The sequence below is a fragment of the Lygodium microphyllum genome, chromosome 23 (assembly GCF_053477565.2).
Source record: "Lygodium microphyllum isolate KBCC chromosome 23, Lygodium_microphyllum_v1.1.10, whole genome shotgun sequence".
Taxonomy (NCBI): domain Eukaryota; kingdom Viridiplantae; phylum Streptophyta; class Polypodiopsida; order Schizaeales; family Lygodiaceae; genus Lygodium; species Lygodium microphyllum.
Genome location: NC_141157.1, coordinates 89,094,084 through 89,108,513, shown reverse-complemented (window position 1 = coordinate 89,108,513; position 14,430 = coordinate 89,094,084).

Here is a 14,430-nt window from a genome sequence, read left to right as displayed (position 1 = left end):
GAAGAGAAACGGCCAAAAGCACAAGGGCAGCCTCAAAAGCTAAGTCAAAGGCAAAATCACATTTTTAAATGCAAGGCGCCCCAAAAACTTTTTGTAAAAGAGTGTTAGGCTCCCTCTAGAAAGATAGGAGGACAAGGGAAAAAAGGGCCTAGGCCATGAACAGCCACATAAAAAAAGGGAATAAGAGGATGACCGCCCAAAAGGGATTTGGGGTTTTGTATATAAAGTTAAAAAGTGAATGAGGAGCTCATTCTTTGGTGTGTGGTAAAGCGGATTGATATTCTTCTCTCTTTCTTGCTTCCTTGTGTATGCTTAAGAGAGGGAGTGTGAGAGTGTAAGGGTGAGGGATCAAGGAGAAGTAGCTCTCTATCATCTCCTCTCTTCTTCTCTTGTCTTGTCTTGTGCATGGCTATGGAGGATGGAGCTTGAAGGTGGATACTTAAGGTTTCTTGAGCTCGCATCACGAATCGTCACTACAAGGAATTGGGCAATTAGCGACGCTGATTAGCGACGGCGGATATCAACGTCGCTATTGGCGTCGCTATTTGCATCTCTATTGGCGTCGCTATTTGTGTCGCATTTAGCGATGCCAATAGCGACGCCGCAGGAAAAAAAGCCCGGCCGAAACCCGAGCGTTGTTTTCATTTCTTTTGCTTCAACTTTTGAGAGCGAGAGCGAGGGAGAGAGCGAAGGCTTTGTGAGAGAAGAAGAGGAAGAAGACTTGCTGCCGCCGCCGCCGCCGCCACCGCCGTTGTTCGCGAAGGAGAGGAGGAGCCCTCATTGCAAAGAGAAGCCGCCCCACGCTCGCCATATCTCATTGGTGAGTCTCCCTCTCTCTTTCTTTTGCTTGTTGAAGGTTTAAATCGTTCTCTTTTGCTTGTTTAGGAGAGGAAATGAAAGAGAAGGAGAGGGAGAGGGAGAGAGAGGGAGAGAAAGAGAGGGAGAGGGAGAGGGAGAGTGCATTCTCTCTCTCTCTCCCTTTTGCTTGTTTAATGTTTAAATTACTTTCTTTTTTGCTTGTTTAGGAGAGGAAACGAGAGAGTAAGAGAGAAAGAGAGGGAGAGGGAGAGGGAGAGGGACAGAAAGAGAAAGAGAAAGAGAAATAGAGGGAGAGGGAGAGGGTGGGGGAGGAAATGAGAGAGGGAGAGAAAGAGAAAGAGAGGAAGAAGGAGGGAGAGTGCATTCTCTCTCTCCCTCTCCGTTTTGCTTGTTTAATGTTTAAATCACTTTATTTTTTGCTTGTTTAGGAGAGGAAATGAGAGAGAAAGAGAGCGAGAGGGAGAGGGAGGGGAAGGAAATGAGAGAGGGATAGAAAGAGAAAGAGAGGGAGAGTGCATTGTATCTCTCCCTCTCCCTTTTGCTTAGAGGATGTTTAAATCACTTTATTTTTTGCTTGTTTAGGAAATGAGAGAGAAAGAGAGATAGAGAGGGAGAGGGAGAAAAAGAGAAAGAGAGGGAGAGGGAGAGGGAGGGGAAGGAAATGAGAGAGGGAGAGAAACAGAACGAGAGGGAGAGGGAGAGGTGAGAGAAAGAGAGAGAGGGAGGGGGAGAGAGAGGGAGAGAAAGAGAGGGAGAGGGAGGGGAAGGAAATTTAAGATAATAGACTTATTGATAATGGTATGCAATGTGCTTTGCCATGGGCCACGTACATTGGTAACTCTTTAAGATGGCTTAAAAATGGTCAATTCCTTCATAATGTCCAAGTAGGGGATCTAATTGTGATATGCATAATTCATTGTTTTTGTATTAACTTTATAGGCATGCCAAATTAGAAATCATGCCAACTAGTCAACGGAAGGACTAAAAGAAAATGATACCCTAGCTAATGGTCATTAAGGTACTTCATCAAAATGAACCCAAAAGTATTGTTATAGAAGAAGAAACCCTTAAATTGAGTATAGGATAATTTCTCTCAGATCTTATGACTATGAGTAGAATTGATTGAAATAAATTTTATTACTATAGTTATTAAATTTCATAGATGACGCACATTAATTTTAAAATGGATTACTTATACTCAAAGCCGAGATATAACAAATAATTATCTACCGGGACAAACAAATCCTTGAGCATGATACAAGGCCGAGATATAACATCGGAATATCTCTCAACTACTATATACAATGCAAGATTTATGGTCAACTTGCAACTTGACGTACATCTCCATAAAGCTATCCATTTAAGCCTCGTTTGCTGTAATGTAGGTAAGATGGAAAACGAAGAAGGTCTTATTGTTCAAGACCGCGAGACGTATCTTAATCAGCGTGTCCCATGTCCTTGCTCTCAATGCAAGTTGGCAATTAGACGAAAACGCCGATTGTCTATAGAACACATACGGCGATTTGGCGAGTTTCAATCTGAGATCATTGATAAGGCGATTGCGGATTTTCAGCAAATGGTAATTTGAAGTTAATATTAATCATGCATTGTACTCTCAAGCTAATTGAAAACCATACACAATAAGATTGGGTCTTGTTGGCAAAATTTCTATCCAGGGGGTGATGTCTCGACCCAAGGGGGAGTGCACCCTTTGCGGCCAATTAGAAGAGTTCGTGGACGTGCAATGGATGGATTGCAGGAGCCAATCGACCACTCGCAAGGCCCATCTATACTGTCAATGCCAGAGGAGACAAACAACCTTCCCGACCTGCCTACAATCTTGGAGCCTGAGATGGAGGCAATGATCGATGCATTGATTCCCATGGATGTTGAGACATCTGACCCGCTTAGAGAGGAAGCATCCATACCATTATATGATGGGTGCCGAGTATCTCGGTTGAAGACATTGCTTGCACTCTTAAGTGTGCAAGCAAAATACGGTTGGAGCGATACGAGTGTGACTGAGTTATTCAGGTACCTTGCACACAGGCTTCATTGTTTTTTTTTTAAACAGTATTATCGCAAACATTTGTGTTTTTTTAAGGTGTGTTATGATTTTTTTCAGGTTATTGAAATATCATATATTGCCACTTGCAAATACCATGCCTGAGTCTCGTGATGATACACGACATATTTTACGGAAGCTTGGCATGGACTACAATAACATCCATGCATGTATCAACGACTGCATATTGTTTCGAGATGAATACGAGACTATGGAGACATGTCCAAAGTGTGGTGCTCACAGGTATCGACAGGACTTGCAAGGGCAAACCATCCCTCAAAAAGTTCTCAGACACTTTTCGCTCATCCCCCGCATAAACCACATGTTTCGCACGTCTACCATGGCAAGCTTGACAACGTGGCATGTGCAGAATAGGTCCACGGATGGAGTTCAACGAATATCAGCGGATTCGCGCGCATGGAGCCACATTGACTCTACCTTCCCAGGCTTTGCGCGAGAGCCAAGGAATCTTCCGCTCGGTATCGCTATGGATGGTGTGAACCCATTCGGTCTGCGCTCGACTTCTTACAGTGTGTGGCCTATAGTGCTTGTCAACTACAACATCCCTCCATGGCTTTCTACGAAGAAAGGACATCTCATCCTTAGCTTGCTCATCCCGGGCCGCTACAAAGTTAAAAATATGGACGTGTATCTTCGTCCATTAGTCGATGAGCTTAAGATTTTGTGGGAGGAGGGGGTCACGGTGCAAGATATGAGCAGGCGCGATGGTCGACGGTCAGCCAACATTCGAGCCATTCTCATGTGGACGATGCATGACTTTTCGGGATTGGGAGAGTGCTCAGGTGAGCAGACCTTTGTTCTCGCTGGTAATATCTATATTTTATTTCATTCAATCAAGTATTCACTAGGTCGTGGATCGCCTTACAGGTCTGGTTACCTCAGGTTATCATGCATGTCCATTGTGTGGGCCACAATTAGACTCCCGACGGTCACGAACCATGAAAAAGATGGTATATCAAGGACACGCCGCTTTCTTGCCGGAGGATCATGAACTCAGGGAAGGTTTTCTTGGACGACCTCGAGCACGTATGAACGCTGCAAGCTGGTATGAGCTGAAAATGGTAAACCCGGAATCACATCCAAATGGAATGCGATGATTCTCAGTTTTCTATGAGTTGCCATATTGGACCCACTTACAGGTCAACCACTTGTTGGATCCCATGCATATTTTCAAAAATGTGGGCAGCTTGCTATGGGACCACATTACAGGAAAGAGAGACACTATAGGGTCACGAATGGATTTAATGGAGGTAGGTAAGATGGAGGCGCTTTGGCCACAGTCGAGTGCTGAAGGGGGAGTGCAGCTTCCTCGCACTCCCTGGGTTTTGTCTACCAAAGAAGAGCGCATTGTGAAGCAAGTAATCAAGTCTATCCGCACTCCGACGGGTATGATGCGTTCTCTCAGGTCCGCATTTTCTAAATATGACCAAATGTCTGGGCTAAAATCCCATGATTGGCATAAGATATGTCAGGTTTGTGAACAGAATGGATTGTAATTAGCGTGGGCATTTTGCAATTTGAAAAGTGGCCATTATTCATAATGCTTTCTCATTTGTGGCAGTTTGTCCTACCGATCGCGATCGCAGGATGACTTACTCCAGAAATTCGTGGGGCCATTTACAAGTTGTCGACTTTGGTGCAATGGATCTCACAGAAAGAGATTAAGACGTGCTCTATTGAATCCGCAAGGCGGGGAGCAGTTGAGATGGTCTGTCTCTTTGAGAAATACCTGCCCACTAGCATGCTCACGATACAAGTTCACCTTCTTGTGCATCTTGTGGACGAAGCGGAGATTGCTGGACCTGTCCATACGCGATGGATGTTCTTCCTGGAGCGCTTCATGAAAACCCTGAAAGGCTTTGTGCGACAACGAGCTCGTCCAGAAGGTAGCATGGCGGAAGGTTGGTTGGTGTCAGAGGCGTTAGTGCATATCTCACAATGGCTACCAACGGTGGAACCAGACAGTGAAATGCTATGGACGCTGAAGGACGATGATAGGCTGACTGGAGATGTGGTGGTTGGAAATGGGGTAGAAAAAAGAATGGATGCCTCAATGGAAGAGAAGGTGAATCGCTTTTGTATGTTGCACCATGCCTCCATGGAGACGTGGCTCGCCAAGTACCAGATTGCAAGGCAAGATCGAGAGGAAGCACGAGCTGAATTCCAACGCAGTATGCGTCACCGACCGATTTGATATCTTGAAGGCATGGAGGAGATGCCGCGGTTTATGTCAACACGATGGTTGCATGGAGCCTTGACCGCAGCATCCAGCGAAGGGACAGAGGTCTCAATGGAAGAGTGGGAGTTCTTGAGGGGATGTAGTCCAAAGGTAATGAGGGGTTTAGAATGTGTCGTATCTAAATTTGCTTGCTACATCTAATTTGAGTGTTTCAATGTGCAGTACAAAATATATAGTGCAGCGTGGTTGCGCGGACGGCATTTTCGAGTGGAGCGTATTGACAAAATGCGCTCCACAATGGATTGTGGTGTCATGGCAAGGTTTGAGCAAGAGAGCCGGCGACGAGCAACGGATCCGAACACGGTTGTGGATGAGATGGAGTATTTTGGGAACTTGCAAAGTATTATTACGCTGGATTACCGTAGCTTCTCCATGATACTATTCTATGTGCAGTGGTTCAAAGTGGTACTTGGAGTAGCTGGAGCAACAGATCGACGAGGTCCATCTGGATTTCTCAAAATAGATTCCGAAAAAAAATGGACGGATTTGCGCGACACCTTTGTGTTGCCGGCCCATTGTGAACAGGTACAAACAGTCATTTGCTTGCTAATTGTAATACGACATGGTTTATGTCACAATGGTTTGAACTCGCTTTGTAAGTGTTTGTGAACAGGTAATCTTCTATCCAAACCCCCGACAACCTTGATGGTGGTATGTTATACCTTCAACTCCTCGAGGTGCGAGAGTGTATGATCAAAGCGATGTTCCAGTCATAGATGAAGAAAATATGCAAATAGAGGGATCGATATTACAAGGGGTGGAGGCCACCGCAAGCTTGGAGCCCGCATCGGCTAACAATGATGGAAATACAAAAGTCGTAGAATTTTTTTAGAACGAGCCAGACTCGTTCTTTTGTGGTAACATGTCTATCGACCTTCTAGTGTATGCAGAGTTGTGTCAGGAGATTAACATGGGACCATAGAATACTTCATTCTTGGAGAATTGTATTACTCAATTCGTTGTTTAGATCTTCCATAAAGGTTTGAGGGATTTTTCAAAAATGATTTATATTAATGTGCTTTGTATAGTTTAAATTGATTATTCTAACATCATTTTTTATCTGTGTAGGTATCAACATTTTCAGGATGAGTCGAGGGATGAGTGATGAGGAGTTTCAGGACATGATGGCACGCATGTCTCCAGATCAGCTCACGAGATTCAGAGAGATGGCAGATCAGGAGCTGTCTCGTTCATCGTCAAGGCGCTCTGCTAGATCAGCTTCAGCGCGATCAGATGCTTCAACTTCGAGCAGACGATCTCGACGCTCACGACTTGGGCCAGAGGGAGGGACTGCGACTGCAGGAGGATCAGGGGGGTGCTGTTGTGGAGACATGGACGTGGTGTCTCCGTCTCGTCGTTCAGCTTGAGCTGCATCACCTCCAGGATTTGTCACACCTGTGGGGACGTCCACTCCAGCTACTCCGGCTTTTGCGCAGCCGTCGGCAGATGGCACGCCTTTTGGTGGCACTCCTTTTGGTGGCACCCCCTTTGGTGGCACCCCTTTGAGTGGCACTCCGGGAGAGGGTACCCCCGTCGGTACACCGGATGTACAGGGGTCTCTTGGATATGCCCAGGAGCGTGGACGGAGATGGGAGAGGGCCCATCTTAGGCATACTCCTAGGGGTTATGGATACCTAGTGGATAGCAGGTCAGGAGCCATCATCATGAATGATGAGGGGAGGATCTATGATGGCTCGCATGAGGGAGTTGTGCCAACAAGTTTTTCGGCACAACGTCCTGGATCATTGGAGGAACATACCGGAGGGGAGCAAGGACTACATAGTAGCATCCTTGCACGAGGAGTTCCCGGTGCCAGCCGCAGTAGATAGATTCTCTACGGACTGGATGATGGATTGCATGCGTGCATACATGTCACATAGACAATCCAACGCACGCAAGGCAATCAAGAGTGGGGCTCCAAAGCCCGAGTGGTTAGATACAGACGATTGGCACCGACTGAGGGAGGAGGCTACAGATTCACCAGGACGTTGGAGCCAGCAGCAGCAGGAGGCGGCGAGGGCACGAATCGAGGCCGGATTGGTGCATCATCTTGGGAGTGGCGGCCACAGGACATATTTGGAGGACTTTGTAAGTTTCTCTTTTGTTTTGCTTATTTGTTTTTTTGAGATATTCTTTGTACTGACAATCATGTTTCTAACAGTTAGCATTTTGTTTTCTTTGCAGCACTCCATTACAAATCGTGATCTGCAAGGCCTTGAGACTCGATATGCAGAGAGGCACGGTCTCAGGGCATTGATCAACCGATTGTATAGACGCGGCGGCCCTGTAAGTCACTCATCTTTCTTGTCCGTAGTTACCATGAGATATTTGAATGCATTATTGTATGGTGGATTGATATGTTGTTTCTTTTTCTGCAAAATCCGTTTGATGCTCCTTTGCAGCGGGACGAGCTTTCGGGGGACGAGGATTTGTAGCTCGCCCTTGGATCCTTAGAGCTCACACACCTTTAGTTTTTAGCTGCCTGATCTATGTAGACATTTTCTATATATTAGTGATATCGTTTCATGATTGTATCAATTGCATTTTATGCGATCATGTATTTATTTCATGTATCAGTTTTATGATTTCAGTATACATTCTTTTTGTTTGCAAACGCTTTGTATGCAGCAGTGCAGAAACTATTTTGTATGGCTCTCATACAACACACAGTGCTATATGTGGCAAGGCAGCTTGCTGCCCTGCCACAAATTTTTTTTTTCTCTGTTACCATCGCTATTTGTGTCGCAAATTTACTGCTCGTGTCACTATTGGCGTCGCTATAAGCGTCGCAAATTCTCTGTAACCGTCGCTATAGCGACGGTTCTATGGCGTCGTCAATAACGACGCTTTTTGCGATGACGAGGGAAAATTTTGTTGTTTGTATTTTTGTCACTTTAAACATCGCTATAAGGTCTATATCTTGTAGTGCGTGAAGCTACAAGTGTGCTTGAGGGAGGAGGCAACTCATTTGGGCATCAAGGTAACCTCACTATACCTCAATAGGATTGAAGGTGCATCGGCTAGGTGAGAGATAGCCATAGATGTTCGCTTGAAATGCTTGAAAGAATAAGCGGTCTGTGGGTCTTAGAAATTGAGCATGAGCTCACCTATATACCCCCTACAAAGTAACCTCTCAATATGAAGGTTGGTCCAAACTCTCCAAAAGGTGAAAAAGCTAATCCCCCTTGGAAAAGAGACCCACAACTAGCCTTGGGGGAGGTCTAGGATGCTTTCCTTTATCATGTTGCAAACTTAGTACATTAGGATTTTGATTCAATTTAATCAGCTTCCTAAGTGCATCAAGTTAAACTTGTATGCACTATTATAAGCACAATCAATTGTCTCTCAAGCAATATTTCTACACAAATAGGGAGGTAATTAGAGTAAGGTCTTAACCTAGTGGCAATTCTTTCCAACTTGGTCCTCTTCCTAGCTTCTAGGATTTCTCATAGTTTCCTTTCTGATTTTCCTTTTCTAATTCTCCTTTTTGAGATCTAAATTTTGATTACTCTTTCTTCATTGGATGTTTCCTTGGTTATCATTAGTCCTTGTTCGCAATCTTGCACATAACCCTTATTTAAGGTTACTTATTCTTGACTATTTTCTTTCGACTTCTATAGGTTGGGAGATATTTAAAATTTTTCCTAATTTGTGGAATTATGTTAGAACCTTGGAATCACAATTGTTCCTCTTGAAAGATACATGAATCAATAAGGCTAGTATTTTCCTTAGGAATTTTAGATTTCTATTTTTCTCAAATGAGAATTATATCATCCTTTTTGTTGCTTCATGACTTAGGGTTTTTATTTTGATTTGATCTGGATACCCTAGGTTCTAATAGTTACATACTCAATTTATTAACTTCTAATGACTTTGTATGCAATTTAATAATATTTGACTTAATCTTAATAGTGGTGAAATTTTGTCTAAAGAGGATACTTCCAATCAATAATTTTAATTACCTACTTTAATTATATTGAATTACTTTATATGGTTTATAAATACTAGGAAAAACTATTTTTAAAATAATTTTATATATTAGTGACTTTAAAAATACAAAAAGAAATTATTAATACAATTTTTTTTGCTTTTTCTATAGCTAAAGAAATATACTTGATGCAAGTTCTTACTTTCTAATTCTCACTAAAAATTGTTGTAGATTTTACTAATTATCCTTCTTGAGTAAACAACCGATTTCCTTGATGCACTTTATTTATATGTAGCTAGAGATAATTTATTCAATGCATTATAATGCCGTGCAATTTATCCTACCTTTCGAAATTTAAAATTCTAAATTAATAACCCTTATTTGTTCTAATATTTCTTTCTTGTTAGATTTCCATTAAGCTATAACTTCTTCGCTGAATAATTAACTCTTTTACTTAGATTCTTATTCATATATTAATAAATGATCATTTATTTGTGGACGTGGTTTTGTGTTGCATGTGACAACATATTGACCATGTTCATGATCATATTCGAAACTCCCACATTTCAGAATATTGTCTCCTTCGAAGGTATCACGAGTAGGGAGTCCGTGTATGCTATTGTTGAATTTGATGGTCTTGATCAGGAGTCTTGAATGGCTATTGCGTAATACCACAATAGGCTGAAATTATCATAGACCGAGGAGTACATCTTGGGATTGTTGATGATGGCATCCTCTTGCTCTTTTTCGTCTCACTTTTTGTCTCCTTCTTTTACTCCTTATGTCTCTCTTCTCCTCCTCTTCTCTTCTTCTCCACCTTTTCTCTTATTCCTTAGTCTCTCTTCTCCTCCTCTTCTCTTTTTCTCCACCTCTTCTCTTCTTCTTCACCACCACCACCACCACCACCACTACTACTACTACTACTACTACTTCTTCTTCTTCTTCTTCTTCTTCTTCTTCTTCTTCTTCTTCGTTCTTTGGTTCATGCATCTCAGATTTGGCTTCAGTGATTTACATGTCTTGAGGTTTTCTGGGTTGTGACGGTGTCATGATGCTGCGCGTCCACCACTACAAACCTCAGGGTGGAGTTTTTTGCTAGGATTTTGATCTCATTAGTCAACGTCATTGTGTGTGTCTTTTTGTTTGTATTTTTGCATGATGCACGAGCACATAGAGTTATGCTAGGCACATTCTCTTTAGTGCATTCATAATTTTTGTGTGGACATTGTTTGATTGGTTGCATATCGTAGATTTGACATTGCATTTGATCTCAAATCACGAAGTTCTATTCAAATCATATTTTTGTTAGGGCACATTGCATGGAAGAACATGTTCATATGAAGAGAATGTCCCTTTTGAAGATTCCAAGGATGAATACACCATGCAAGAGAAGACGGATGAAGGAAATTCAAAATTGGGATAAAGGGATATTTGGAACATCAAAGTGCTTTGGTACTAAGTGGAGGATCCTGAAGTAATGATCATCAATTTCGGTGGCTATTGGTCAATGACTATGGGAGTTTGTTCTCCACGGTTGCTTGCCAAGCATAGACTTGTGTGGAGAAGATATGATATGTGGAAAGAAGCAAATAGTCATGCATGTTACCAATGGAGCGTATCAAATCAGAGTACAAAAATAAGAACACTGTCAGACAGTCACATCATCATCATCATAATGCATGTACGGGAGAAAGTTGGTGTTAGGGCCTTGTAGACTCATAATTTATATGCAATAAATTTGGCCTAGTGCCATGGCAAGTTTTGTGCCTTGTTCAATTTTGGGGGCTCCAACTCTGACATTGGTGGCCGTATTGTGGCATTTGGACCCTAGCCCCTCCCAACAACTTCACCTTCTTCCCCACAAACCCTCAGGCCACTATTGCAATGAATGCCTTGTTATTGATTTCATAGCTCAGGAGTTGGGATTTCCTTAATTAAATGCATATTTGCAATCTATGGGATTGGATTTCAAGACAGGGGCCTTCTAGGGTTGACGAGTGCTTCATCACCTAGACTGCCTAGGGGTTTAAGTGGACCTCTCTCCAACTGCACCAATTCTTGGTGGGGGACTTGGAAGTATTGATATTTTGAGCTCAACACTTGTTGGAGAGGCTCCTTCCTCCAATGGAAGTGTTCTTGGAAGTAGCTCTAGAACAAGTATTCATCGTGCAAGCAACTCAGGCTTGATGCCAGCTATTCTACTGTGCATGTTCATGTAGCTCTTATGATAGCCTTGAACATGGCTGAGGCTTTGACTCAGAACCCTCCTCAAGTTTGGACACCTCCTCAATCAGCTGTGGAAACCCAAAGATTGGAGGAGCTTGCCTTGAAGAAATCCCAAAATTCGATTCCGGTGACTCCAACTCTACCTAAAGCAATGAGTTTGGTGGATAAGAAAAAATACAAGTCTTTGTGGCTAGTTGATTCAGGGATGAAAATTCTCATCAGGTCAAGCTCTATTGAGATGAATTCTTCTCACCGACCTTTTATCCTTGGTAGACCATATACTCCCAAAACTCCCCGAGGGAAGCTACTATTATGGAAGTCTAATAAAGATGGTGTAACAGTTTCAGCAACCCCAAAAACTGACCAGAATAATGGTTCGCAAGTAAGTTCACATGGAGTTGCAAATGCTAACACATAGGTAACAAATGCTATGGGAATATGAAGCCAGGGTCAATGGAGAAACTTACAAGATCAAAGACAATGAAGAGCAAGTGGGATGCTACATCTGGAGTAAGATTAAAAGATATTACATAAGATAAATGGATTTCTATAAAAGCCCCAAACAAAAGTGATTTTTTCAATGCCCTTAGAAAAAAAAAAGTAACCACTAATAGGAATGCTTCCTTGAGTGCCAATAAAGCCAACTCATCAATTCAAACAAAGGTAGATGCAGTGAGCATAAGCTGCGGAACTGAAACTGTAATACATAATGAGGCTACTGCTAACCTATGCCATGGCTCTGATGTGAAAGAAAATGTAAGAACACAGGCTGCTCTCTCTAGCTAGATCTCAATCGTGATCCACAATAACATTTATTTAAATGGCAATCGAGTGAATGGGTCTATGATGAATGAAACAATTGGTTCATTGAAGGGGTCTTTGGATGGTGAATGCCGATAGGAGATTAGTACATGTGTTCCTTTACCTGTAGACTCAGAGGAAGAGGTAGCAGCTTTTATGTGGTCTCTTGGTGCCTGGGAAGAGAACACTGAAGGTAGTGAGTTGATAGATAGGATGACGACAAAGATGATGAGCAAGATGGCGACTTTGATGATGTAGGTGAAAAGGGCATCATATCAAGCGTTTTAGCTTTTAAAAGTTATCCATTAAAGCTTAAGATTTAAATGCTTAGCCTTAATGTTTTAAAAGACAAACATATTAAAAAAGGATTCATTTTTTTTTAAAGGCCAAAAGGAAAAAACCCAACATCAAAGTAGAAGAGAATATCTATAAAAGGGAGGTAGTAGGAGAGCCTTGCATCGCCATATTGAGGGAGGGGGGGGTCACCTTATAGAACATGTAATATACCATGTGAGTTCCATCCACTTGATTCTCCTCAAGTTAATTCGAAGGTACGCAAGTCGATGGGCAGCTATGTAATAGATCCCTGAAACATCCATCCATCTCCGTTCCACGTACACAGGTGATGTATTGTAGATATGATCTAGGATGTTCATCATTTCAACCCTTTGTTGATAATCCAGGGAATGCATCGCAGTCATAAACATGACTCGGAACACTAAGAACCTATTCCATGCTCCATAATTCTGCAAGACAACATCGAAAGTAAGGAAATGTTCGAAACAGCAACATTTGCTTTACTTCATCTTATTAAGATTTCTTAAAAATAAATCCTTTGTTGGTTCGCTCTGATACCAACTGTAACGTGTCCACCTATTCCCTTCAGGACACATCTTAGCAGTCCATCGGAAAGGAGATCTAGAAAGCTCTGCTTGGCACTCTCATGGAATGTCACGGGGTTTGCGATCTAGGACTTTCCACATCTGCCACGTAGCGGAAGTATTCTGGCCGTTCCCACTTTAGGACCAACCTGAATCAGGGTTTTCCCTAACGGTCATTTCCTAAACAGCAACCAACGTCGAACTACTTTACGCAGAAATGCCAGGGCCGAAGCAGATTCATGCTGCACTTGGTTTAAGGAGAATGGGAAATGAGAGGGATGCAAGGCTCGACCTCTCTGCCATAAGGCATAGTCCCATTCCGTTCCCCTAAGACATCATAAATCGGGATTATTATAACATAGACTCTAGGTTAGCGCCCTTGCTGTTCGTGTCCTTTGAAACGATCTTCTTGCTGTCCATCATGATTGAGAAAATTTCCCGGCCAACCGGGACCACCCATCTGTAGGACGGACCCATGGCCACATCCACTGCACTTTCCTCAAGTTGTTTTAGTTATCTAATTACCTACCACATTTAGTTGGACATGAATCAATTAGCTTCCTTAATTAGCCTGTTAGGCACCGGTTCCTTCACGTAATCATAGCACTTGACATAGAAAAGCAGTGTCAAACAAGTTCTTTTTCAACAAGTTATCATATTTATCTTTGAAATACATTTATAAAGTCCAACCTATAGGCTTATCCATAATCCGTCCGAAGGCTATATAGCAATCCACAGGGATTACTAATCCAAGATTCTGCCCGTAGACTAGTATGCGGGTCCCAAGATCCAATCGCAAGTCACGTTGGCCTCTTGTGCAGGGCTCGGAAGGCGAGGGATTTACGTTCAGAGCCCCCCTTGGCACCCAAGCATCCTCTTGCTCTAAGTAGCGCTCAACGGAGAGACCTCTCGCGGCATGTTTGGTCCACCTTCCCAGCACGGTTAACAACCCCCTTGGTTAGGGTCAGGCAGACATTCGGGGGTAACTAAAGCTGCCTCTCCCTTCAGGCCTTCAACCTGAAGCATTAGATATCTTTTCATCCATTAATTATTTGAGCAAACAAAGAAAACAATGCTCTCTAAACTATTACAAGCACAATCATTTCTAGTGGTCGTTATTTTGGCCAACTGCTAAGGAGTGAATCCTTCTTTGCGAATGCGTCTAGCACTCGATCCAGGTTCAATTGCAACTTGGCAAGATCCCCACGGGTTTGTTTGTTAACCCTTATATCCTTGGGTTAGGGTCATACCCTATTAACCCAACTTAACCAATACCTTAAGTTTTATTAGCAGTAACTATGTTATTCCAAATTACTGATTGGCCTTTTGCTTCCAAGCAATTATCTAATCCCCTTATCTTGGTCACTTTTTCCAAGAAAGGTGCTACAAGATGACTACTCATCCTCTTGCAAGATAAACTTGCGCAAGAATCTGCCAATCTCATTCCAAG